At 39.9% G+C, this 26,145-nt stretch overlaps 1 protein-coding gene and 3 pseudogenes across 3 annotated transcripts in view; 2 read left to right on the top strand and 2 right to left on the bottom strand.

The window, feature by feature from the left end:
- The window catches only part of USP54 (ubiquitin specific peptidase 54), a 151,388-nt gene that overhangs the window by 89,139 nt on the left and 36,104 nt on the right, over positions 1–26,145 (bottom strand). The gene's annotated exons all lie outside the window — the stretch shown is intronic.
- Positions 793–3,238, bottom strand: LOC123821161 (annotated as a pseudogene).
- LOC123821216 lies at positions 18,976–19,078 on the top strand (annotated as a pseudogene).
- On the top strand, positions 24,294–24,837 carry LOC123821160 (annotated as a pseudogene).

Here is a 26,145-nt window from a genome sequence, read left to right as displayed (position 1 = left end):
TTAACAGGCAAAATTCCTCCAACTCTCTTACACAATACACACTCTTAAAGAAAAATATTGTGAAAACTGAGTTGTTGGGTTCTCGAATCAATTTTAAAATGCACAGGATCTCAAATGTTCTCAACCCCAAAAGTGAAGACAGTGAAAGATTTCCACCCCTCTCTCAGGGAAGAGGTCAAATTATATCACCAACAACAAACAGCAGGCAGGATCCTGCCCCCCAAACCTGTAATCAGTCAGCCCAGAACTCACATTTACAGGCAGGGCACAAAGGCCCCAGGGGAACAACATATACCCTTCTATGTATTATTTGCAGATACATGTATAAAACAGCTTTATTGAGATGAATTGTTTTATAAGCACAATGATCAAGAAAAGCTCATCAGCAGATTCCTTGCCAAATATGAAGGTCTGCTGTATTTCTACAGGTTGAGAAAAAAATTTTAGCTGATTTTTTAAAATACTTAATTAAGATTTATTTGTAATATTAAACAGAGATAGGCATTGCCCAAAACTATTTAAGCTCTTACATTTTAACAATATACTTACTATATAAAGTATTCCTTTGGCAACAAGAAAGTACCAAAAAAATTTTTTAAAGAAAAAATATATTATTCCTTTTCTTTTAATAACATTAGCACTCTTTTTTGGAAGGCGTGTAGGGAGCACTTGTCTCCTTTATTGAACATCTGTAGGGGAACCTTGGCACTGACCAGGAGGGAGGAAGAAGAGCAAACAGCGGCAGGTGGGGGGAGCGGGACCGGGCAAGGGGATTGCAGGAGAATGCCCCTCTCATTTCCAGTTCTTGAAGAACTGCTTTAGGATGGGACTCCCATGGTTCTAGGGAAGAATCTCTATAAGTGTTTGGGGCCAATGGCATGTAGGAGATAAGTCCTCAGCCACTTGGAGGGCTGCCTGCCACTACTCCTAATTACCTTTACGCCCCTTCCTGATATACATCTTGCCACAGAGCCCATTGTCCAGCACAAAGCAGTCATCAGGTTATCAGCAACTTAAGAGCAAAAGGGCTAGAGCCCAGCACCTGAGTCAGGTTCATCTGTCCAGTGGCATCAGAGACCTTATACAGAGCCACAGCCTGAGCACTAGTCTGATCATCTGTGAGGTCTTCCTCAGTGTTGCCAGTCTTCAGAGTAGAGGCCCAGGACCTGGATCATCTCAGCAGGCTCCTCCCCATCAATGACAATCTCCATGGCCTGCTGCTCACTATTCTGGATGGCAAGGCCAGGACCCATGCCTTGTTGTGTTCCAGGATATTAGACTTTCCGCCACACCAGGCAAAGATGTTCACGCCCAGGTCCAGGATGAAGCAGTCTCCATTATTGAAGCTGTCCCAGCTCAGCGCCTGTTCAGTGGTGCATATGTTCTTCCCCTTTGCCTGGTGGAGTTTCCTGATGGCATCTGGGGTGGCCCCTGGGGAAATTTTGTGAAATGCTGACTGCACTCCACCTTCCTGGTCCATGAGGCCCCTCAAGAAGTAGCTCAGGAAGAGGCTGGACTCAATGACCTACACCTCTTGGTGCTGCACAGGCTGCCCCCTCCAGCAGGGTGTTGAAGGGCACAGGCAGCACAATGAAGGGCCCCTGCTCATCCAGGGATGGCTGCTAACCTATCCATAGGTGCAGGTGGGAGAGCTCTTCCTGGCCATCATGCAGCACTAGGTAGGAGCCCCTCAGAAGAAAATGCCCTGTTTCTCACAGGCCACCACGAATGAGCTTTAGCTTCTCCACTTGCCATGTGTGTAGGCAGGGGCCAAGAATGGAGAATAGCTCTGGGGAATCAATGTGTACATGCTGTTTCCGGATCTTTGCAAAGCTCTTCTTCCTCCTAGCCTCTAACATTAGCATTCTTAACTAAGATCTAGTGCTGGGTGGGGATAATATAAGTGCAAAACACAAGATCTCTACTGATCAGTGCTAAATGCAAAGAAAGAATGTGCAAATATCAAGGTCAAGCTCTCCACATCATTAAGAGATAGATGGTTATATATTTATTGTGGAACTAATCAAAGAACTAAACATAAGAAAGGTTACATGAAATCCAATGGCAGCAAAGATTAAGATTAAAGAGGTGGGAGATAGCAAAGTGGGGAAATCTCTAAAATGGAAAGATACATGCTTGTTTTCCATTGGTGGGTACAGGATAGTTAACATTTAACATGTACAGTAAATAGGGTTGGTATGGGGCAACAAGATAACAATGAGGAGTCCTGGTGCAGGTGGTTAAGTAGTAGGTTGGTAGATAGGCATCAGCAGAGTAGAAACCATAGGCCAGGTGCAAGAGGTTTAGGAGGGTGGAGAGCCACTGGTGCCTAGCAACACACAAAACTATGAGCCCTTGCACAACCACTCCCATACATATTAACCCCTGGAGATGACATCTAGGCCTCAGCTGTGTTTCCACTCCAGACCCAGAAAAGAAGTAAAGTCAGATGGAGCAACACCGTGGCTGACATCAGGACCAGCTGCACTGGTTGACCAATCAGTGGAAACCATACCCTTGAGGGGACACACCGGGAAAAAATAAATATTCTATTGAGATCCTTCCCTGAGACCTCCAGATAAAAGCCCTTAAGACAGGGATACCCCCTAACTGTTCACATGCTCTCATTCTCATTCTCTGCATTCTCTCTCCCTCTCCCTGTCTCTCTCCACCCCCAAGTGCCAAGGGCCCTTCTTTTGCCTCTGTAATTCATTCCCTAAGCCCATTTCTTCTAAAGCTCACTACTTCTACCTCTGTGGCTCTCTAAATAAACTTATAGTTTGAAGTCTTGCATTGGAATTTTTTCTTAAACAGAACTCAAGTACCAAAGTTGCTGAACCAAGGTCTAACACCTGGTGCTGTTCTGCTGACAACAGTTATGACTCAGACGGGTCTGGAAAAGGTAATTACTGACATACTCAGAGTATGTTAGCTTGGATGCACAAAAACAATGTACAGCATTCATTTAAGGTAAAGATTAGCCTTTTCTAAGGAACTGGACTTGACTATCCATCATGACCTGCCCTGTTAGGAATTTACAGTCATATCCTGTATGATTACTATTAGTCACTGAGCTTGTCAGGCCTGCCACGTAGTCCTTTTTTCATTCACACATCAATGCCTGGAAATATATAAAAATCCTACATATAACCCTACGGAGAACTTACGGAAGAATGTTCATGTGTCCACACCACCTAAATCTATCATCTAGACCACTGGAGAGCTGGCAGATCACCATCTCAGACCAATCCAGAGGCTAAGAATATAGGACTTATTCTTAAGAATGTATTTTTCACTATAAGAACTCTCAACTTTCCTTTTCTTCTTCAGAACATTGAAGAGGTTAGTTATCTGGTAGTGTTTATTTGCAATTCCTAAGACCCTTGAATAAAACTTTGTGATTTTTTCATTTTAGAAAGCTTCCTCATTCAGTTGTGCTTGGTATAAAGATGACATATTTAGCCCTGACTGGTGTGGCTCAGTGGGTTGCGCATCCTCCCACAAACAGAACTGTTGCTAGTTCGGTTCCCAGTCAGGACACATGCCTCAGTTGCAAGCCAGGTCCCTGGTTGGAAGTATGCAAGAAGTAACTGATCCATGTTCTCTCCCTCTCTTTCTCTCTCCTTACCTCTCTCCCTAAAAATAAATAAATAGGACTTCCGGCCAAGATGGAGGCATGGGTAGACACACTGTGCCTCCTCACACAACCAAAATTAAGGACAACAAAAATTTAGAAACAAAAAAACAACCAGAACAGACAGAAAACTGAACTGTACAGAAGTCCTGAAAACTATTCGTCCGGACCAGTAAGAAGGGCAGAGTTGGTGGCCAGTGAAGAGGGGTTGTGGCAGGAAAAAAAATGGTGGCTGGCAGACCCAGGCACACAGGGTTCAGGCAACGGCTGGCAGACCCAGGGCACGGGCGCGGGTAGGCAATGAGCAGACCCAGTAAGGCGCGCAAGGCAGCTGGCTGTAGGCAGATAAACCAGTTGAAAACGGGCAGCGAGACAGACCAAGCAACCCAGGGCCCCAGCACCAGGAAATAAAGACTAAAAGCACTAACTGAAAACACTTGTGGAGGTTGAGGTGCCTGGAAAGACTCCCAGCCTCATAGGAGAGTTCGTTGGAGAGACCCACAGGGTCCTAGAACATACACAAGCCCACCCAAATGGGAATCAGCACCAGAAGGGCCCAATCTGCTTGTGGGATGCAGCAGAGGGGACTGAAATCTGACAGAGAGAAGAGCAAGCGCCATTGTTCCCTCTCTGACCCCGCCCCCACATATAGTGTCACAACCCAGCTACTGGATTGCCCCACCCTGGTGAACACCTACGGCTCCACCCCTCACTACGAAACAGGCCTGACCAGACGCCCCTCCCCCTCCAAAAAATGGCTCAAACGGAAGAACAAATCAAAGCCACAGAGCCAATACTTTTAAGCAACCAAGACATAGCCAAACTATCAGATGCACACAGTTCAAAGCACTGGTGATCAGGATGCTCACAGAATTGGTTGAATTTGGTCACAAATTAGATGAAAAAATGAAGGCTACACTAAGTGAAATGAAGAAGAATGCACAGGCAACCAATAGTGATGGAAAGGAAACTGGGTCTCAAATCAATGGAGTGGACCAGAAGGAAGAAAGAAACATACAATCAGAACAGAATGAAGAAACAAGAATTCAAAAAAATGAGGGGAGGCTTAGGAACCTCCGGGACATCTTTAAACATTCCAACATCCGAATTATAGGGGTACCAGAAGGAGAAGAGGAAGAGCAACAAGTGGAAAAGTTATTTGAACAAATAATAAAGGAGAACTTCCCCAATCTGGCAAAGGAAATAGACTTCTAGGAAGTCCAGGAAGCTCAGAGAGTCCCAAAGAGGTTGGACCCAAGGAGGAACACACCAAGGTACATCATAATTACATTACCCAAGATTAAAGATAAGGAGAGAATCCTAGAAGCAGCAAAAGATAAGGGGACAGTCACCTACAAAGGAGTTCCCATCAGACTGTCAACTGATTTCTCAAAAGAGACCTTGCAGGCAAAAGGGGCTGGAAAGAAGTATACCAAGTCATGAAAGGCGAGGACCTACATCCAAGATTGCTCTAACCAGCAAAGCTTTCATTTAGAATGGAAGGGCAGATAAAGTGCTTCTCAGATAAGGTCAAGTTAAAGGAGTTCATCATCACTAAGCCCTTATTATGTGAAATGTTAAAGGGACTTATCTAAGAAAAAGAAGATAAACAACATGTATAGTAAAATGACAGCAAACTCACAATTATTAACAACCACACCTAAAACAAAAGCAAAAACAAACTAAGCAAACAACTAGAAAAGGAACAGAACCACAGAAATAGAGATCACATGAAGGGATAGCAACAGGAGAGTGGGAGGAGGAGAGAGGGGGAAAAGGTACAGAGAGTAAGTAGTATAGACGTATAGATGGCAGGGAGAAAATAGACAGGGGGAGGGCAAGAATAGTATGGGAAATGTAGAAGTTAAAGAACTTATGACATGAACATGAACTAAAGGGGGGGAATGTGGGTGGAAAGGGGTGTGCAGGGTGGAGGGGAGTGAAGGCGGGGAAATGGGACAACTGTAATAGCATAATCAATAAAATATATTTAAAAATAAAAATAAAAATAAATAAATAAAATCTTTAGATTTTGAGAGTTCCAGCCAAGATAGAGGCAAAGGTAGAAACAGTTTGCTTCCTCATACAATCAAAAGAAGGATAACAACCAATCTAAAAACAATAAACCACCAGAAATGCCAGAATATCAACTTCATGGAACTCTGACAACCAAGGAGTTAAAGGAACATTCATCCAGACCAGTAGAAGGGACGGAGACAGGAGATAGGCAGCCAAGGAGAGATGATGCACAGCAAGGCAGCAGACCAGATGGGTAAGGCAGGGCTGGATGAGAGGACTTGTGACAAGGTGAATGACCCCGCAGGCAAGGCAGGGCTGGCTGAACAGGAAACTAAAGATTCAAAGCTGCCTGTAAACTACTGCTGGGTGTAGCCACAGTGGGAGAAATTCCCAGTCTTACACAAGAGCTCATTGGAAACTAGGGCTAAAGCGGAGCAAGGGAATGGCATTGTTCCCTTTCTGAACCCTACCTACAGATAGCGCCACAATGCAGCAAAGAGGGTTTCCCCACCCCCTTACAACAAAACAGGTGTGCCAAGACAAAGAAATATGGCCCAAATGAAAGAACAGATCAAAACTCCAGAAAAAGAGCTAAGCGATGAGGAGATAGCCAAACTGTCTGATGCAGAGTTGAAAACACTGGTGATCAGGATGTTCACAGAACTGATTGAGCTCAGTTGCACAATGAAGGAAGAAATGAAGGCTACACAGAGTGAAATAAAGCAAAATGCACAGGGAACCAACAGTGATGGGAAGGAAACTGGGACTCAAATCAATGATTTCGAATAAAAGGAAGAAATAAACATACAACCAGAACAGAATGAAGAAACAAGAATTCAAAAAAATAAGGAAAGGCTTAGGAACCTCTGGGACAACTTGAAACATTCTACATCTGAATCATGGGAGTGCCAGAAGAAGAGGAAGAGCAAGATATTGAAAACTTCTTTGAACAAATAATGAAGAAAAACTTCCCCAATCTGGCAAAGGAAATAGACTTCCAGGAAGTCCAGGAAGCTCTGAGGGTCCCAAAGAGGTTGGACCCAAGGAGGAACACACCAAGGCACATCATAATTACATTACCCAAGATTAAAGATAAGGAGAGAATCCTAGAAGCAGAGAGAGGAAAGGAGACAGTTACGTACAAAGGAGTTCCTATCAGACTGTCAGCTGATTTCTCAAAAGAAACCTTACAGGCAAGAAGGGGTTGGAAAGAAATATTCCAAGTCATGAAAGGCAAGGACCTACATCCAAGATTACTCTATCCAGCAAAGCTATCATTTAGAATGGAAGGGCAGATAAAGTGCTTCCCAGATAAGGTCAAGCTAAAGGAGTTCATCATCACCAAGCCCTTATTCTATGAAATGTTAAAGGGACTTGTCTAAGAAAAAGAAAAAGATCCAAAATATGAACAGTAAAATGACAACAAACTCACAACTATCAACAACCGAACCTAAAAAACAAAAACAAAAACAAAAATGAACTAAGCAAACAATTAGAACAGGAACAGATTCACAGAAATAGAGATCACATGAATGGTTATCAGTGAGAAGGGGGTGGGGGAAGAATAGGGGAAAAGGTACAGGTTATAAGCATAAATGGTAGATATAAACTAGACAGGGGGAGGTTAAGAATAGCATGGGAAATGTAGAAGCCAAAGAACTTATATGTACGACCCATGGACATGAACTAAGGTGGGGGAATGCTGGTGGGAAAGCGGGTATGCAGGGTAGGGAGGAATAAAGGGGAGGGAAAAATGAGACAACTATAATAGCATAATCAATAAAATATATTTAAAAATTAAAAAACAGGTTAACTAAATAAAACAATGCAATGAAAATCAAAACCATGATACCTCTTCACACCTAATATGGCTATAATCAAAAAGATGTATTAACAAGTGTTGACACAATATGGAGAAATTGAACCCTCCTATACTGCTCATGTAAATGTAAAACAGTCCAGCCACTTTTGAGAACAGTCTGGCAAATAGCCAAAAGATTAAACAGAGTTACCATATGACCCAGCAATTCTACTAAATATGTACCTAAGAGAAACTAAAACTCATGTTCACTCAAAAACTTTTACACAAATGTGCATAGCAGCATTATTCATAATAGCCAAAAAGTGATAATTCAAATGTACATCAACTGATAAATAAAATATGGTTATTCATACTATGGCATATTATTCAGTCATAATAAGAATGAAGTATAATACATGCTACAACATTTATGAACCTTGAAAACATTATGCTAAGTGAAAGAAGCTGGTCACAAAAGACCACCTATTATGTGATTTTATACGATTCAAATTTTATGACACGTCCAGAACAGGAAACTATAGAGACAGAAAGTTAGATTAGTGGTTGCCTAGGGCTGAGGGGGTGTAAAGAAAATGGAAAGTAACTGCTAATAAGTACAGTGTTTCTTTTGAGGGTGACAGAAATGTTCTAAAATTGATGTGGCGATGAATGTTCACTCTGTGAATAGATTAACAACCATTGAATTGTACACTTTAAATGAGTGAATTGTATGGTTTGTAAATTATATCTCACTATAGCTATTTTTTTATCAGTTTTCCTTTTTATAAAACAAGACACTCTCTGTTTCATGTCTGTGATTTAAATTAGGTCCCCATAAACAACATAGCTGCTGCCACCTGGTAAAACTAGATGGCTTCAAATGGTTGGCAAACGACTGCTGTGCATAAGAGACAGTGAATAATTTTTTAAAAATACATAAGCAAGGAAAATCAGGCTGATGGTGCATTCTACTCCTATTTAATTCTACAGTGTCACTCTACAGTGTCATTTAATTCAGGACAGAATGCAATCACTGTTTCCCTAACCAAGAAGCCAAGAGTGCCCTGTCAGGGTGGCTCAGTTGGCTGGAGCACTGTCCTGTGCACCAAAAGGCTACAGGTTTGATCCCCGGTCAGGGCACATACAGGAGGCAATCAATCAATGCCTCTCTCTCTCACACTGATATTTCTTTCTCTCTGTCTCTGTCTCTCTCTGTCTCTCTCAAATCAATAAACAAACATATCCTAGGGTGAGGATTTTTTAAAAAGAACTAATTAAAAAAAGAGAGAGTAAGCCAACAGTACAACTGATTACACATGCACAAAGTGGATAGGCACAGATAAGTCACTTTTGACAAAAATAAGGTTGAAAATGCCACCAAAATGGCACAGCAGCAAAGGTCAGAGTACAAGTCTTGTGTTTGGCCGAAAAGACAGAACAGATGAACAAGGCAGGCTGAAGTGATACTTGCTGGGCACACCATTTGCTAAATAATTACAAACATTCCGCCACATATCTGTAGAAATCCTTCCTGCTACTTTTTGGGCATCTTTCCCTAGAGTACTCACTCAGAAACCTACTTAAAACCATCTGTTTGATAAACAATCTGAGAACACAGAAAACAGAGCTAATGAACCGTTTGTGGGTAAAAAGGGAGCCAAAGTAAAGGAGGCGGGGGGATGAGTCGGTATTTACCCTCATTAAAAAAATTTAAACACCACTGCTGAGTTAGTGATTTAAACTTGGGTAGGGGGGTTCATCATGACAGCATCATATTAGAGAGAGGAAGGGATAGAGAGAGAGAATCATTGATTTGTTGTTCCACTTATTTATGCATTCATTGGTTGCTTCTTGCATGTGCCCATCTGGGGATCAAACACAGCCTTGGTATAACGGGAGGATGTTCTAACCAACTGAACTACCAGGCTAAGGCATAAATTGGCATTTTGTGCCAATATATTTTCTTAAATGGGCAAAAATCTTAAAGTGTGAAGTTCACAGAAAGAAAAAAAAATGAATGGGACAGTAAAGACAGGAAAAATGTCTATCTCATTCATAATTAAAGAAATGAAAAGATCCCCTACTGGTGTGACTCAGTGAACTGAATGACAGCCTATGAACTGGAAGGTCACCAGTTTGGTTCCTGGTCAGGGCATATGTCTGGGTTGTAGGCCAGGTACCCAGCTGGGGGTGTGCAAGAAGCAACCAATCGAAGTATCTCTCACACATTGATGTTTCTCTCCCTCTTGTTCTCCCTCTCTTTCCCTTTCTCTAAAAAATAAATAAAACCTTCTAAAAACAGAAATGCAAAAGAAATATACATATCATTTTTCAGATCCAATTGCCAAATATTTAATAGCTGGAAAGGTGACAGTGCATAGAGGGGTAAATTCTCATTCACTCTTGGTAGGCACAAAGTAAATTTGGCAATATTTCTCAATTTTTAATGCTTATACCCTTTGTTTCAACAATTCAATTTTTTGAAATTAAAGATAAAGGTACAAGGAAATTTCTAGCTACACTGTTTGTAATAAATAAAAACTAAATACCTGTCAAAAAAGAGACTGGTTAAATATGGTAAATATCATTTGGGGAATACTTACAGATGAAATAGTACGTATGGGATTTATTTCAAGACTATCATGGGTGACTAGGGTAGACAGTAGGGGGGAAGTATAAATGAAACAATTGATGGTGTATTTAAAAATTCATGAAACTGGTGATGGTACATGTGGGTTCATTTTACTCTTCTCCATACTTTGTATATGTTTGAAATTTTCTTTAAAAAAATATAAATATATGAAATAACCTCACTGAAGGGAGTAGAAGATAAAGGTACTGAACTAAGTAACTTTAGAAATGACTGGAGTCGATAAGACTAAAGGCACAAGGAACTATACATTAGCACTTTAGCTAATAAAGCTGTTTCCCATATGGGTACATATGAGAAATCACTACACATGTATACAGGAACTGAACAATTAAGTAAATGAATGACATGATGGAAGGTTTCTCACTTTTGAAATGGGAGGTTACAGATAAACAGAGAGAAAAGGCTAAAATTCACGTGGTAATGACTTGGAGTTAGAATATGAAGTTGTTTTAGATTAATAAAGATATAGGTGGTTAGATCTGGAAATATTTATAGATAGATACAGATATATAGATAGAAGTATATATATATTTACTTGCTTTGTCAGCTGAGAGTTCTTAGAATCAATGATACCCCAGCAGTAACAAGTGCACCCAAAACTGACAGCTTAGTTTCTAATACCATTCGTCAAAAAAAGGAACGAAAGTACCTTGGAAAAATGGCTGATTCTAGAACAGGGACAAGAAATACGTGAGATATTTGGAGCATCTTCTAATGTCAGAAAGTAAGGAAATGCTAAAAACAAAACAAAACAAAAATCCAAAATTGATAGAGGTATGTCTAAGAACACAGGAAACAATAAAAGGAACTCCCAGTGGCCAATTTGAAAAAAAAAAGTAATACTGAATTATACCCTAAAACATAAATATCTATCAATTCATGCTAATATAAAGAAAATATTAAATATATAAATGGGGAATATAAACAAATGTCACTTGCAGAAGAATTCCAAATAATTTATAGATACTTCATCTCAAGCATGGGGAACATAAATCCCTCACCTTAAGTGTGGGCTGTGAATACAGAATTCCTTCCAAAGAATACATATAGAATGGAAGAGGGGTAGGGAAAGAACAATTTTAGTGGACAAACTCAGCCAGGTGATCAAGGTCATTATCAACAAAGATAAATATGTTGATAAAATGTACCCTTGATATGACATGATTAGAATGACACTGTATTTCTGTGATTTTCTACCCAAAAACCCATATCCCCAGTATAATCATGAGAAAAACATCAGATAAATTCCAATAGAGGGGCTTCCTATAAATAGTGTACTTGACCAGTATTCCTCAAAGCTGTCAAGGTCATCATAAACAAGGACAGTCTGAGAAATTGTCACAGCCAAGAGAAACAATAAAAGTAGTACATTTTTTAAAAATCACACATAAAAGGAAAAACTAGATAACAAAAGAAAAATAAACCACATGTAAACAATACATAGTGTATCTAGTGCTCCAAAAATATATATCCCAGTAAAATACTTTTATAGGAATTAGCCCAGATCATGGAAAATTATATTCAAAATAGTTTCTTAAAAATCTTAACAAAAAGAGAATGGTTTAGGGACTATCATTACATTTTTATTAAGTACTCACTTTTTCCTATGCAAAGACAGGAGACATAAGAGGCCATTAGAACTTCCCCTTAGAATCAGAAGAAAAAAACATAAAGATCCCAAGGTTCAGAGAAGTTAAGCATAATAATGCTTATGTGATTATATATTTAATAATGTAGTCCCTACAAACTGTGTTAAGCAGAAATTTGGTATATTTTGATTGCATTAGAAAAGGTTGCTATTTAAAGAATTGTTGATGAATTATTTTTTTAAATATATTTTATTGATTATGCTATTACAGTTGTCCTATTTCCCCTCTTCACTCCCCTCCACTCTGCACACCCCCTCCCACCCACATTCCCCCTACTTTAGTTCATGCCCATGTGTCATACTTATAAGTTCTTTGGCTTCTACATTTCCCATACTATTCTTATCCTCCCCCCATCTATTTTCTATCTACCATCTATGCTACTTATTCTCTGTACCTTTTCCTCCCCTCTCCTCTTCCCACTCCCCTGTTGCTAATCCGCTATGTGATCTCCATTTCTGTGGTTTTGTTCCTGTTCTAGCTGTTTGCTTAGTTTTTGTTTTTGTTTTAGGCGTGGTTGTTAATAATTGTGAGTTTGCTGTCATTTTACTTTACATGTTGTTTATCTTCTTTTTCTTAGATAAGTCCCTTTAACATTTCACATAATAAGGGCTTGGTGATGGTGAACTCCTTTAAATTGACCTTATCTGAGAAGCACTTTACCAGCCCTTCCATTTTAAATGAAAGCTTTGCTGGTTAGAGCAATCTTGGATGTAGGTCCTCGCCTTTCATGACTTGGTATACTTCTTTCCAGCCCCTTTTGCCTGCAAGGTCTCTTTTGAGAAATCAGCTGACAGTCTGATGGGAACTCCTTTGTAGGTGACTGTCCCCTTATCTCTTGCTTCTTCTAGGATTCTCTCCTTATCTTTAATCTTGGATAATGTAATTATGATGTGCCTTGGTATGTTCCTCCTTGGGTCCAACCTCTTTGGGACTCTCTGAGCTTCCTGGACTTCCTAGAAGTCTATTTCCTTTGCCAGATTGGGGAAGTTCTCCTTTATTATTTGTTCAAATAACTTTTCTACTTATTGCTCTCCCTCTTCCCCTTCTGCTACCCCTATAATTCGATGTTGGGACATTACAAGATGTCCTGGAGGTTCCTAAGCCTCTCCTAATTTTTTTTGAATTCTTGTTTTTTCATTTTTTTCTGATTGTATGTTTCTTTCTTCCTTCTGGTCCACTCCATTGATTTGAGTCCCACTTTCCTTACCATCACTGTTGGTTTCCTGTACTTTCCTTTATTTCACTTAGTGTAGCCTTCATTTTTTCATCTAATTTGCGACCAAATTCAACCAATTCTGTGAGCATCCTGTTTACCAGTGTGCATCTGATAGGTTGGCTATCTCTTCATCTCTTAGTTGTATTATTTCTGGAGCTTTGTTCTGTTCTTTCTTTTGGGCCATTTTTTTTTGTCTTGACATGCCTGTTGTGTAGTGTTGGGTGGAGCCTTAGGTGTTCACCAAGGCAGGTCAACTCAGTAGCTGGGTTGTGACGCTATATGTGGGGGACGGATCTGAGAGGGAACAATGGTGCCTGCTCCCCTCTCTGCCGGATTTCAGTCACTTCTCCTGCTTCCCCCAAGCAAATTGTGCCCTTCTGGTACTGATTCCTGTGTGGGTGGGTTTGTGTACATTCTAGAACCCTGTGGGTCTCTCCAACGAACTCTCCTGTGAGCCTGGGAGATTATCCTGGCACCTCAACCCCCACAGGTGCTTTCAATTGGTGTTGTGAGGCTTTATTTCCCCACACTTGGACCCTAGGTTGTGTGGTCTGTCTCTCTCCCCAGTTTCACTTGGTTTATCTGTATGCAAATGTGGGACTGCCCATTCTGCCAGCCACCTTGTACACCGTGCCCCTCCACAATCTGCTGCCTTGCTGGGTCCTCCAGCTGCCACCTGCGCACCCGGGGTCTACCAGCCACCACTTTGCCACAACCCCTCTCCACTCAGCAGCCCGACTCTGCCCCTCCTACTGGTCTGGACGAATGTGTCTATTTTAATGCCTTGGTTGTCGGATTTCCATACAGTTCAATTTTCTGTTGGTACTGGTTGTTTTTTGTTTATAAATTGTTGTTGTCTTTATTTTGGTTGTGCAAGGAGGAACAGTGTGTCTACCTACACCCCCATCTTGGCCAGAAGTCTGACCTTCTTTTTCTTAAATAAGTCCCTTTAACATTTCATGTAATAATGGCTTGGTGATAAACTCCTTTAGCTTTGCCTTTTCTGGGATCACTTTATCTGTGCTTTCATGATAGCTTTGCTGGATAGAGTAATCTAAGTTGTAGGTCCTTGCTTTTTATCACTTTGAACACTTCTTGCCAGAGCCTTCTTGCCTGCACACTTGCTTTGAGAATCAGCTGACAGTCTTATGAAGCTCCTTTATAGGTAACTCTCTGCTTTTCTCTTGATGCTTTTAAGATTCTCTGTTTATCTTTAAACTTTGGTATGTTAATTATGATGTGTCTTGGTGTGGTCCTCTCTGGATCAAACTTCTTTGAGATTCTCTGTACTTCCTGGATTTGTATGTCTATTTCCTTCGCCAGATTGGGGAAGTTTTCTTTCATTATTTTTTCAAATAAGTTTTCAATTTCTTGCTCTTCCTCTTCTCCTTCAGGCATCCATATGATTCAGATGTTGGTATGTTTGGAGATGTCCCAGAGGCACCTTATACTATCCTCGCTGTTTTGAATTCTTTTTTCTTCTTCCTGTTGTGATTGAATGCTTATTTCTTCTTTATGTTCCAAATCATTGATTTGAATCCCAGCTTCATCCCCTCCACTATTGGTTCACTGTAGATTTTTCTTTATTCCATTTAGTGTAACCTTCATTTCTTCCTAAATCTTTTTTATTTTGTTGCCATACTAAAGCAGTTCTTTGAGTATCCTGATCACCAATGTTTTGAACTCTGCATATGATGGATTGGTTATCTCTGTTTTGTTTAGTTCTTTTTCTGGGGTTTGTTCTCTTCTTTCATTTGGGCCATATCTCTTTGCCTCCTCAATTTGTCAGCCTTCCTGTGTTTGGTTCCAAGTATTAAGTACAGCTGCTTTGACTCCCTGTGTTAGTATCATGGCCTATTATAAAAAAGGCACCCATCCGGATGAATGTGGCTTCCTTCAACCCTTGATTGTCAGACTTCCATACAGCTCGATTTTCTGATAGTTCTGGGTGTCATCTGTTTTGAGATCTAGTTGTAATTATTTCTGTGGTTGTACAAGGAGGTGAAGCATGTTTACCTACACCTCCATCTTCACCAAGTCCTCAAAAATTTTATCTTTATGGCTCTCTGCCAATCATTTTTTTAAAATGCCAAGCATGTTCCCATCTCAAGGATTTTTCACTTGCTAATCTACCACTCTACTGAATGCCCAGATCCCCAGCTCTTTGCTCAGCCTTTTCTTCCCTTCATTCAGCCCTCTACTTAAATGTTACCATCCTCAAAAGGACCTTACTGAACAACTCATATAAAATTACTACCTGCCATTCTATCTCCTTACTCTGCTTTATTGTTTTCTTGTACCTATCAATCCCAGAGATTACTTATTATCTACCTTCCCCATTAGCATATAAGCTCCCTAATGCAGGGACTTGAAGTATCCTGCTTCCTACTCTATCTCCAGAGTCTAGTAGACTACGTGAATACATAGTGGGCACACCATGAACGTTTGTTGAATGAATAAATAATTAGGATGTTAGATGAAAAGAGCAGACTATACAGTATTTTCAAAATTATTTTCTTTTTATAAAATTAAACAAAATGAAGTATAAAAGTCAGTACACATACAACCCATAGAGCCAATCTTCATTATTCCTGAATTCAATACATGCAAATTTGCCTAGTAATTAAAATTTATTTCTTATCCCAAAATCAACCTTTGCAGTACATTTGTAGTCATTCAGGAAAATGTGTGAGAATTCACATAATGGCAAAACATTTGAGTCCTCTCATGCACATATTCCCAACTGAGGTCAAACTAGGCAATACCCTATACCTTCTTGTTTCAGCTCTCATACTGTAAACAAGTGGCCTTTTAGTGGTTTATTTAGTGTCACATCACTCACATTTTTGTGGTTTTGGTTTGTGATTTAACTGTTTAAAATGAAATGCTGAAGTGCTGGCCTGGCTGGTATGGCTCAGTGGATTAAGCGAGGGCCTCCAAACCAAAGGGTCACCAGTTCAATTCCCAGTCAGGGCACATGCCTGGGTTGCAGGCCAAGTTCCCATTAGGGGACACATGAGAGGCAACCACACACTGACATTTCTCTCCCTCTTTCTCCCTCCCTTCCCTTCTCACTAAAAATAAATAAAGAAAATCTTTTTAAAATTAAAAAAAAAGTGCTGAAGTGTTGTCTAGTGTTTCTAAGTTCAAGAAGGTTATGATGTGCCTTCTGAAGAAAATACATGTATTAGAGAAGTCTGTCCAGTCATAAGTTGTAGTGCTTTTCCTATGAGTTCAATGTTAATAAATCAACAATATATGTTATATAAAGTATCTTTAAACAAAAGCAAATTAAAGTGAGGTTATATGTTGATCAGTTAACAAAAATATGACCAAAGTGTAATAGAAACCTGATATTCACAAGGACTTGTCAACATGATGGCATAGATAAAACAGCTCACCTCCTCACACAACCACATCAAAATTACAACTAAACTCTAGAACCATCACTCAGAATTGATAGAAATTGAGTTGAATGAAACTCTGACAACTACAGAATTAAGGAAACCAATGCATCCAGACTAATAGAAGGGGTGGAAACACAGAATGGGGTAGTCCTACATAAAAAGGAGGGATATCTCAGGAGTAAGGAGTCCCAGCACCACACCAGGACTGCCAGCCCATGGTACCAGTGCCAAGAAGATATGTCCTTAACTTCTGGCTGCAAAAACCAGCAGGGACTGAGTTTGTGGAAGAAACTTCTGGAGTCCCAAGCAGATCCTCTTAAAGAATCCACACACAAACTTAGTCAGACACACTCCCTCTGAGCTCCAGCACTGCAAGAGCAGCTCGAAAGGCACCAGTGGCATAGAGGAAGGAACTGAAGTGGCTGGCATCAAGATGAAGACCAAGGGACAGTTTTCGTCCAGACAAAAAGGTGGGCAGAGCTACAGAGGTGGCAGGGGTGGCATATCTGAGACTGCATCACATGGCTAACACTATTTGCTCCGCCCCTGGAAATCCCCAGGGGCTCTGTTCCACCCAACTTGCAGCTGTTAACAGTAACTTTTCCATGTGAGGGGCTGGTCTTGATTTATGCTTCACAACTTCCTAAATCCTATCAAACAATCAAAAGCTAGCTTCAGTGAATCTCTAGCCCCCGTACCTCTTACTAAGTGGTCCCAAGCATGGCACTAGCAACAGCCACCCTGGAACACAGCTTGGCTTCATCTGGGAATGACCAAGCCTAGCACAAGTAGTAGCCATCTCAGATTGCTCTAGAGCTCAGGCAGGCAGCCCCATGTAACAAAGCTGGGGGCTAACCTTGGCTTGTAACACCTCAGAAACCCCAGGGCCTACCTATCCACTGGACAGCTGCAGACCATGACAGAGCTCCAGTACCCTGCCCCCACACAACTGCCTTCCACAGAGATGGAAGTTAGTGGCCAGTGGTCACCGCCAATCCTTGCAGCTGACTGGCCTGGGGAAATCCCTCCCACTGACCTACCAAGAGCAACCAAGGGTCAACTATAACAGGAGGATGTACTCAATCCACACAAAGGGCACACCTCAAGTACCCAGATTAGACAGGGGAGGCTGTGCCACTGGACCATACAGGTCACCTAGTATATTAGGTCATGCTACCAAAACACAGAGTCATAGCAGCTCTACCTAATACATTAAAAAAAAATACAGGAAGGCTGACAAAGAATTATGGCCCAAATGAAAGAATAGATCAAGACTCCAAGAAAAAAAACTAAAACAAAAAAGAGATAAGCAATCTATCACATGCAGAGTTTAAAACACTGGTTATAAGTATGCTCAAGGAACATAGTGAAGAATTCCACAGCATTAAAAAGATCCAGTCAGAAATGAAGGATTCACTTTCAATTTGAGTTCCAGCCAATATGGAGGCGTAGGTAGAAACCCTTCGCTTCCTCGTACAACCAAAAGGAAGATAAGAACCAATCTAAAATCAATAAACAAATAGGAGTGCCAGAAAATCAAACTGCATGTAACTATGACAACCAAGGAATTAAAGAAAGTCAACCAGTGTAGTAAACTGTTCTGCATGGCATGGGCCCAGTGCCCACTCGGAGATGCATAGGACCCACACCCACAGATAGGTTCTCCTGCAGGAAATCAGGCCTGCAATGTACCTAGGCCACTATGAGTCTTGCTTTTTGCTAAAACTCCCTCACCCTGAATTGAGGACATGTACTGCAAAGCAACTTCCTAAAAACCATGCTAAACTTTCCAAAGATGAGTGTAACCAGTTCAACTACTTTTGCCTTTTCATCTGCAAATACCCCTCTTCTGTGATGTGATTAGCAGCACTGGCTCCTTTGTTTGCTATAAAAGGTAACCACCTAAAGCGAACCTGTGCATAGTAAATGAGGACCATCATATAATGGGCGGAGAAATCCAATAAAGGCCTGTCATGGCAGAGGCCATGGTTTTTGCTCCCCTTGAAAGAAAAGCCAGGCTGTCCCTTTTCCTCCACTGGACTCGGTAGTCTGTGTGAATGTCTCATTTCATCCATAATGATGTGGACATTGCATGTCTGCATTAAACCAAAACAACCAAACCAGTATGGTGGCGGACAGAGAGAACCCATGGAGAACCAGGAGACTGTGTGGGCAGGAGTGACTGAATGGGAAACTGAGACTCAGAGCTGAATGTGGACTACAACAGAGATTGCCATGGTGGGAGAAACTCCCAGACTCACAAGAGAGTTCACTGGAAAATGGGGCTAGAGCCAAGTAGGTGAACTGCATTATTCCCTCTCTGGCTCCTTCCCCAAAGGCAGCACCATAGTGCAGCAAAGAGGGTTGCCCTGCCCTGGTGAATACCTAAGGCCCTGCACCCTTATAACAAAACAGGTGTGCCTAGACAGAGAAATATGGCCCAAATGAAAGAACAGAGCTACACTCCAGAGAGCTAAGTGATGAGGAGATAGTCAACCTATCTGATGGAGATTTTAAAGCCCTGGTAATAAAAATGCTCACAGAACTGATTGAGCTTGGTCAAAAAATGAAAGAAGAAATGAAAGATACCCAAAGTAAGACTATACTTTCAGGGATCATTTCTACAGTTCGTTACTAGAGAAGTTAGTCTGAACGTGTAGAGCACCAACCAGAAATGAAAGGGGAGAGATTACAACTGATACCACAGAAATACAAAGGATTGTAATAAATTACTATGAAGAACTGTATGCCAAGAAATTTGAAAACCTAGGTGAAATGGACAAATTTCTAGAAACATATAATCTTCCAAAACTCAATGAAAAAGAAGCAGAAAGCCTGAACAGACCAATAACAGCAAAAGAAATTGAAGCAGTAATCAAAAAACTCCCAACACACAAAAGCCCTGGACCAGATGGTTTCACAGGAGAATTCTACAAAGCATTTAAGGAAGAGCTAACACCTATCCTTCACAGACTATTCAAAAAACTCCAAAAAGATAAAAGACTCCCAAACTCTTTTTATGAGGCCAACATCATCCTAATTCCAAAACCAGATAAACACACAACAAAGAAAGAAAACTTCAGGCCAATATCACTGATGAACATTGACGCTAAAATCCTCAACAAAATACTGCCAAACTGCATCCAACAATACATTAAAAAGATCATGCACCATGACCAAGTGGGATTCATTCCAGGGATGCAAGGATGGTTCAATATTCGCAAATCAGTAAATGTAATACATCACATAAACAAAAGCAAAGACAAAAACCACATGATCATATCAATAGATGCAGAAAAAGCATTTGATAAGGTACAGCACCCATTTATGCTAAAAACACTCTGCAAAGTGGGAATAGAGGGAGCATTCCTCAACATAATAAAGGCCATATATATGAGAGACCTACAGCCAGCATCATACATAATGGGCAAAAATTAAAATCTTTTCCACTAAGATCAGGAACAAGACAAGGCTGTCCACTTTCACCACTTCTATTCAATATAGTACTGGAAGTTTTAGCCACAGCAAGCAGACAAGAAAAGGAAATAAAAGGCATCCAAATCAAAAAGGAGGAAAAAAAACTGTCACTGTTTACAGATGACATGATAGTGTACATAGAAAATCCTATAGACTTGGGCAAAAAGCTGACTGACCTAGTAAATGAATTTGGCAAAACAGCAAAATACAAAGTCAATATCCAGAAATCAAAGGCATTTCTGTACACCAACAATGAAACAGCAGAAGCAGAAATCAAGAAAAAAATCCCATTTGAAATAGCAAAAAGAAAAATAAAATACCTAGGAATAAACTTAACCAAAGAGGTGAAAGACCTGTATTCAGAAAAGTACATAACACTGAGGAAAGAAATCAAGGAAGACACAAACAAATGGAAACATATATCATGTTCATGGATTGGAAGAATTAATATCATCAAAATGGCCATACTACCCAAAGCAATTTACACATTCAATGCAATACCTGTTAAAGTACCAATGGCTTATTTCACAGACAGAGAACAAACACTTCAAAAATTTATATGGAACCGTAAACGACTCCAAATAGCTGCTGCAATTTTGAGAAAGAAGAATAAAGTAAGAGGGATCACAATACCTGACACTAAACTATACTACAAGGCCACTATAATCAAAACAGCCTGGTACTGGCATAAAAACAGGCACATGGACCAATGGAACAGAACAGAGAGCCCAGAAATAAACACAAGTCTCTATGGTCAATTAATATTTGACAAAGGAGGCAGCAACATAAAATGGACTATAAATAGCCTCTTCAACAAATGGTGTTGGGAGAACTGGACAGCTACGTGCAAAAAAAAAAAATGAAATTAGAGCACCAACTTACACCTTATACAAAAATAAACTCATAGTGGATAAAAGACTTAAGTATTAACCGTGACACCATTAAAGTCCTAGAGGAGAACATAGGTAGGAAAATCTCAGATATTTCACACAGAAACTTTTTTACGGACATGTCCCCTAGAGCAAGGGACATTAAGAAAAAAATAAACAAATGGGACCGCATCAAAATAAAAAGTTTCTGCACAGCTAAAGAAAACAGTATCAAAATAAAAAGAACCAACTGTACGGGAAAACACATTTGCCAATGATACCTCAGACAAGGGTTTTATCTCCAAAATATATAAAGAATTACACGACTCCACTCTAAGAAGACAAGCAACCCAATTAAAAAATGGGCAAAGGACTTGAACAGACACCTCTCCAAGGAGGACATACAGAGAATCCAAAGACACATGAAACGTTGTTCTATATCACTAGCTATCAGAGAGATGCAAATTAAAACCACAATGAGATACCACTTCACACAGGTCAGAATGGCCATCATAAACAAAGCAACAAAAAACAAGTGTTGGAGAGGTTGTGGAGAAAAGGGGACCCTACTGCACTGTTGGTGGGACTGTAGACTGGTACAACCACTATGGAAAACAGTATGGAACTTCCTCAGAAAACTAATAATGGATCTGCCTTTTGACCCAGAAATTTCACTGCTGGGACTATATCCTAAGAACACTAAAACACCAACACAAAAGAACCTTTGCACCCTGATGTTCATAGCAGCACAATTTACAATAGCCAAGTGCTGGAAGCAACCTAGATGCCCATCAGTAAATGAATGGATCAAAAAACTATGGTACATTTACACAATGGAATTCTATGCAGCAGAAAGAAAGAAGGAGCCCCTACCCTTTGCAATGGCATGGATGGAGATGGAAAGCATTATGCTAAGCGAAATAAGCCAGGCAGTGAAAGGCAAATACCATATGATCTCACCTTTAACAGGAACCTAAACAACAAAACAAAGAAACAAGCAAAATATAACCAAAGACACTGAAATAGAGGTCAGGCTGAAAGTGGCCAGAGGGGAGAGAAGAGGGAATTTCAGGGGAGAATAGGAAGGGTTTACAGGAACAAATTTAAAGGACACATGGACAAAAACTAGAAGGAAGGTGGGTAATGGGAGGGAAGTGGGGAGGGTTGGGTGGGTGGGCTGGATTGGGAGTAAAAGGGAGGAAACTGTACTTGAACAATGATTAAAACAATGAAAAAAAGAAAGATACCCAAAGTAAAATAAAGCAAAATATTCAGGGAACCAACAGTGACAGGAAGGAAACCAGGACTCAAAGCAACTCTTTGGAACAAAAGGAGGAAATAAGCATCCAGCTGAAACCGAATGAAGAAACAACAATTCACAAAAATGAAGAGAAACTTAGGAACCTCTGGGACAACCTGAAATGTTCCAATATCTGAATTATAAGGGTACCAGAAGGAGAAGAACAAGAGCAAGAAATGGAAAACTTATTTGAACAAATAATGAAGAAAAACTTCCCCAATCTAGCAAAGGAAATAGAATTCCAGGAAGTCCAGGAAGCTCAGAGAATCCCAAAGAAGCTTGACCCAAAGAGGAGCACACCAAGGCACTTTATCAAGTTACCCAAGATTAAAGATAATGAGAGAATCTTAAAAGCAGCAAGAGGAAAGGAGAGAGTTACCTACAAAAGAGTTCCCATCAGACTGTCAGCTGATTTCTCAAAAGAAACCTTGCAGGCATGAAGGGGCTGGAAAGAAGTATTTGACGTCATGAAAGGCAAGGACCTACATCCAAGACTGCTCTATCCAGCAAAGCTTTCATTTAGAATAGAAGGGCAGATAAAGTGCTTCCCAGATAAGGTCAAGTTAAAGGAGTTCATCATCACCAAACCCTTATTCTACGAAATGTTAAAGGGACTTATCTAAGAAAAAGAAGATTAAAAATATGAACAGTAAAATGATAACAAACTCACAATTATCAACAAATCAACCTAAAAAAAGAAAAAAAACAGTGAAAACAAAAATTAAGCAAACAACTAGAACAGGAACAGAATCAGAGAAATGGACAGCATATGGAGGGTTTTGAGGGGTAGGAATGGAAGGTACAGGGAAGGAAGCATAATTGGTAGGCATAAAACAGATGAGGAGAAGTAAAAAATGCTATAGGAAACAGAGAATTCAAAGAACTTATATGTACAACCCATAGACATGAACTAAGGGTGGGGAATGCTGGAGGGGTGGAGGGTGGAGAGCAGAGAAGGAATACAGGGGGAAAATTTGGAAAACTGTAATAGCATAATCAATAAAATATACTTAAAAAGAGAAATGAAAGATTCACTTATTGAAATAAAGAACAATTTATAGGGAAACAACAGTAGAATGAATAAAGCTGAGAATCAAATAAATGATTTGGAACATAAGGAAGCAAGAAACAACCAGTCAGAACAAAAGAAGAAAAAAAAGAATCCAAAAAAATGAGGAAAGTGTAAGCAGTCCTGGGACAACTTTAAGAGGTCCCATAGTAATATCACAGGGGTACCAGAAGGAGAAGAGAAAAAGCAAGAAATTGGAAACCTATCTGAAAAAATAATGAAAGAAAACTTCCCTAATTTGGTGAAGGAAATAGACATGCAAGTCCAGGAAGCACACAGTCCCAAACAGCATGGATGCAAAGAGGCCCACTCCAAGATACATCATAATTAAAATGCCAAAGGTTAAAGGTATAGAGAGAATCTTAAAAGCAGCAAGAGGAAAGTAGTTACCTACAGGAGAGTTCCCATAAGAGTCTGAGCTGACTTCTCAAAAGAAACTATGCAGGCTGGAAGGGACTGGCAAGAAATATTCAAAGTCAAGAAAGGCAAGGACCCACAGCCAAGATTGCTCTACCCAGCAAAGCAATCATTTAGAATGGAAGGGCAGATAAACAATGTCCCAGACAAGAAAAAAACTAAAGGGGTTCATCATCACCAAACCATTATTAGATGAAATGTTAAAGGGACTTATTTCAGAAAAAAATCAAAATTATGAACAATAAAATGGCAATAAATATATATCTGTCTACAACTGACTCTAAAAAATTGACTAAGCAAGCAAGAACAGAGACAACAAACAGAAGAATCATGGATATAGAAAGTGTTTTGATGGTTGCCAGATGGGAGTGGGTTGTAGGGGAGTGGGTGGAGAGGTGAGGGGATTAAGAAATACAAATAGGTTGTTACAGAATAGTCATGGGGGTATAAAAGTATAGTATAAGAAATGGAGTAGCCAAAGAACTTAAATGCATGACCCATGGACATGAACAATGGTGTGGGGATTGCCTGAGGGAGTGGGGGGTGCTGGGTGGAGGCAGGCAAAGGGGAAAAATTGGGACAACTATAATAGCATAATCAATAAAATATAATAAAGGAGGATTTTCAGCAGACTAGGCATCTATGTACCCCCTCTCCCACATCCTTGATACCGCCATGGCAAAGATGTTGCAGAACCTATCAACAATGTTAAGGCTCTGGTTATACATGACCAAGTCCCTATCCCTATGAAGTATACACTATAATGGGGGAGACAGGCCTCAGGAGTGCAAGTTACTGATGAAGTATGTTGCATTTTTTTATGACATGAAAGTTAGGAAGTGTTCCACACCAGAAGAAATCAAGAAAGGAAAGAAGGCTGTCATTTTTTGTCTCAGATAAAAAGTGTATCATTATAGAAGGCAAAGAGATCTTGGTTGGAGATGTTGGTGTAACTATAACTGATCCTTTCAAGCATTTGTGTCAATGCTTCCTGAAAAAGACTTGCTATGCTTTGTATGATGCAAGCATGGAAATCAAGGAATCCAGAAAAGAGCTGATTTTTTTTGTGTGTGGGCACCAGAGCTAGCACCTCTGAAAAATAAAATGATCTATGTGAGCTCCAAGGGTACAATCAAAAAGAAATTTCAAGGCATAAAACACAAATGTCAAGCTAATGGGCCAGAAGACCTCAATCGAGTTTGAATTGCTAAAAAGGTAGGCGGATCCTTAATTGTAGCTTTTGAAGGATACCTTGTGCAGATCATCGTTCATTGCCACAAATCAAATGCTTCCATGTCTAATGTTATCCTCTTGCTATGTAAGTAAAGCAAATGTAGTTAGGCCATGGTCTCACTGAGGGAGAGCTATCTTGTCATCTATTAAAGTACATTAAATATTCTATAAATATGTGTAAACAGTCCTAAATAAATTTAAAATCTAAAGTTTTATTGGTGTGAAATTAAATCCTTATTGGCCAAATGCCTGTTTTAATGAGCTAGCTTATAAAGATTTTTGCTGAGCTCATGATTTTTAGTAATGCAGCTCATAAAACAGTACAAGGTCATATGAAGCGAATTATTGCATGTTTTTAGCCTCAGCAATCAATCACTTTGTTTCTTTAGTTTAGAGAATTGGTCATTATCTGGTTACAATATTTGCTCCAATTTTCTATTCTCTTCTGCGCTAAACTGAATAATGGAAAATAATTCTCACAATATGTATGTAGTAACACTAACTATAGTAAAATTAGACAGTCCTTTAATTCTATGACATGTGTAGTGAAGGCTGTCTCAGAACTGCATACATTATAATCAGTGTTGCTCTTGCAAAGCACTATTTCAAGCATCTAATTGGAGTACAGGAAGCAACTCCTTGCACTCCTTGTGGTAAACTCTCCATTTCCTAGTCTGGAGACTCTCCTGAGAGTGACCTTGCATCTTTACAATCTTGACACGTCCTCAGGAGAATGTGCAGTATCTTGTAACAACCAATTATAATGCAAATTAGGGCCCCATTGTTCTACACTTTGTTACTGAAAATGATAAAACAGTATATTGATAAGCTGTGATAGCTTTAATTGTGTCTTCTTCAGAAGTTTGTTGCTTCTAGCACAATTAAGGTGTGGAAGACCATTAGGTATATATTTATTCTGGGGCCAGGGAGAGCTTCTTAACATCCCAGAGCAATGTGTCAGTTGTATGTGAAATGACAAATGATGATACCCACAGAAAGCCACCACCTGATGACACTTGGAAGCAACTGTCTTTAACATCATAGGCATAACACTTCGAACAACATAGAGATGCACAAACAGTTAAACTTAGAAATAGCTTTATTGAGGGGGAACTGGATTGGGAGTAAAAAGGAGAAAACTGTATATGAACAATAATAATAAAAAAAAAAAGAAATAGCTTTATTGGCTTTATGTAATAAGGGAAGATTTTTAACTTAACTAAAATAGAATAGAATAGAATAGGACTAACAGAAACCTAATCCATTATTTCTCCTAGGAGCAATGATTCAATATTCATTAATTGTGTTTGCAGTGACATTATAGAATATACTACCACAAATAATGAGTGTAGTGTGTGTCTGTCTCAAAAGGTCAGAGACCATATACCATTATATCATCGT

This window comes from Phyllostomus hastatus, unplaced genomic scaffold (genome assembly GCF_019186645.2).
Source record: "Phyllostomus hastatus isolate PE091 unplaced genomic scaffold, TTU_PhHast_1.1 phas_contig_38, whole genome shotgun sequence".
Lineage (NCBI taxonomy): Eukaryota > Metazoa > Chordata > Mammalia > Chiroptera > Phyllostomidae > Phyllostomus > Phyllostomus hastatus.
The sequence above is the reverse complement of the archived record's forward strand: the minus strand, read 5'-3'. Positions and strand labels throughout refer to the sequence as shown.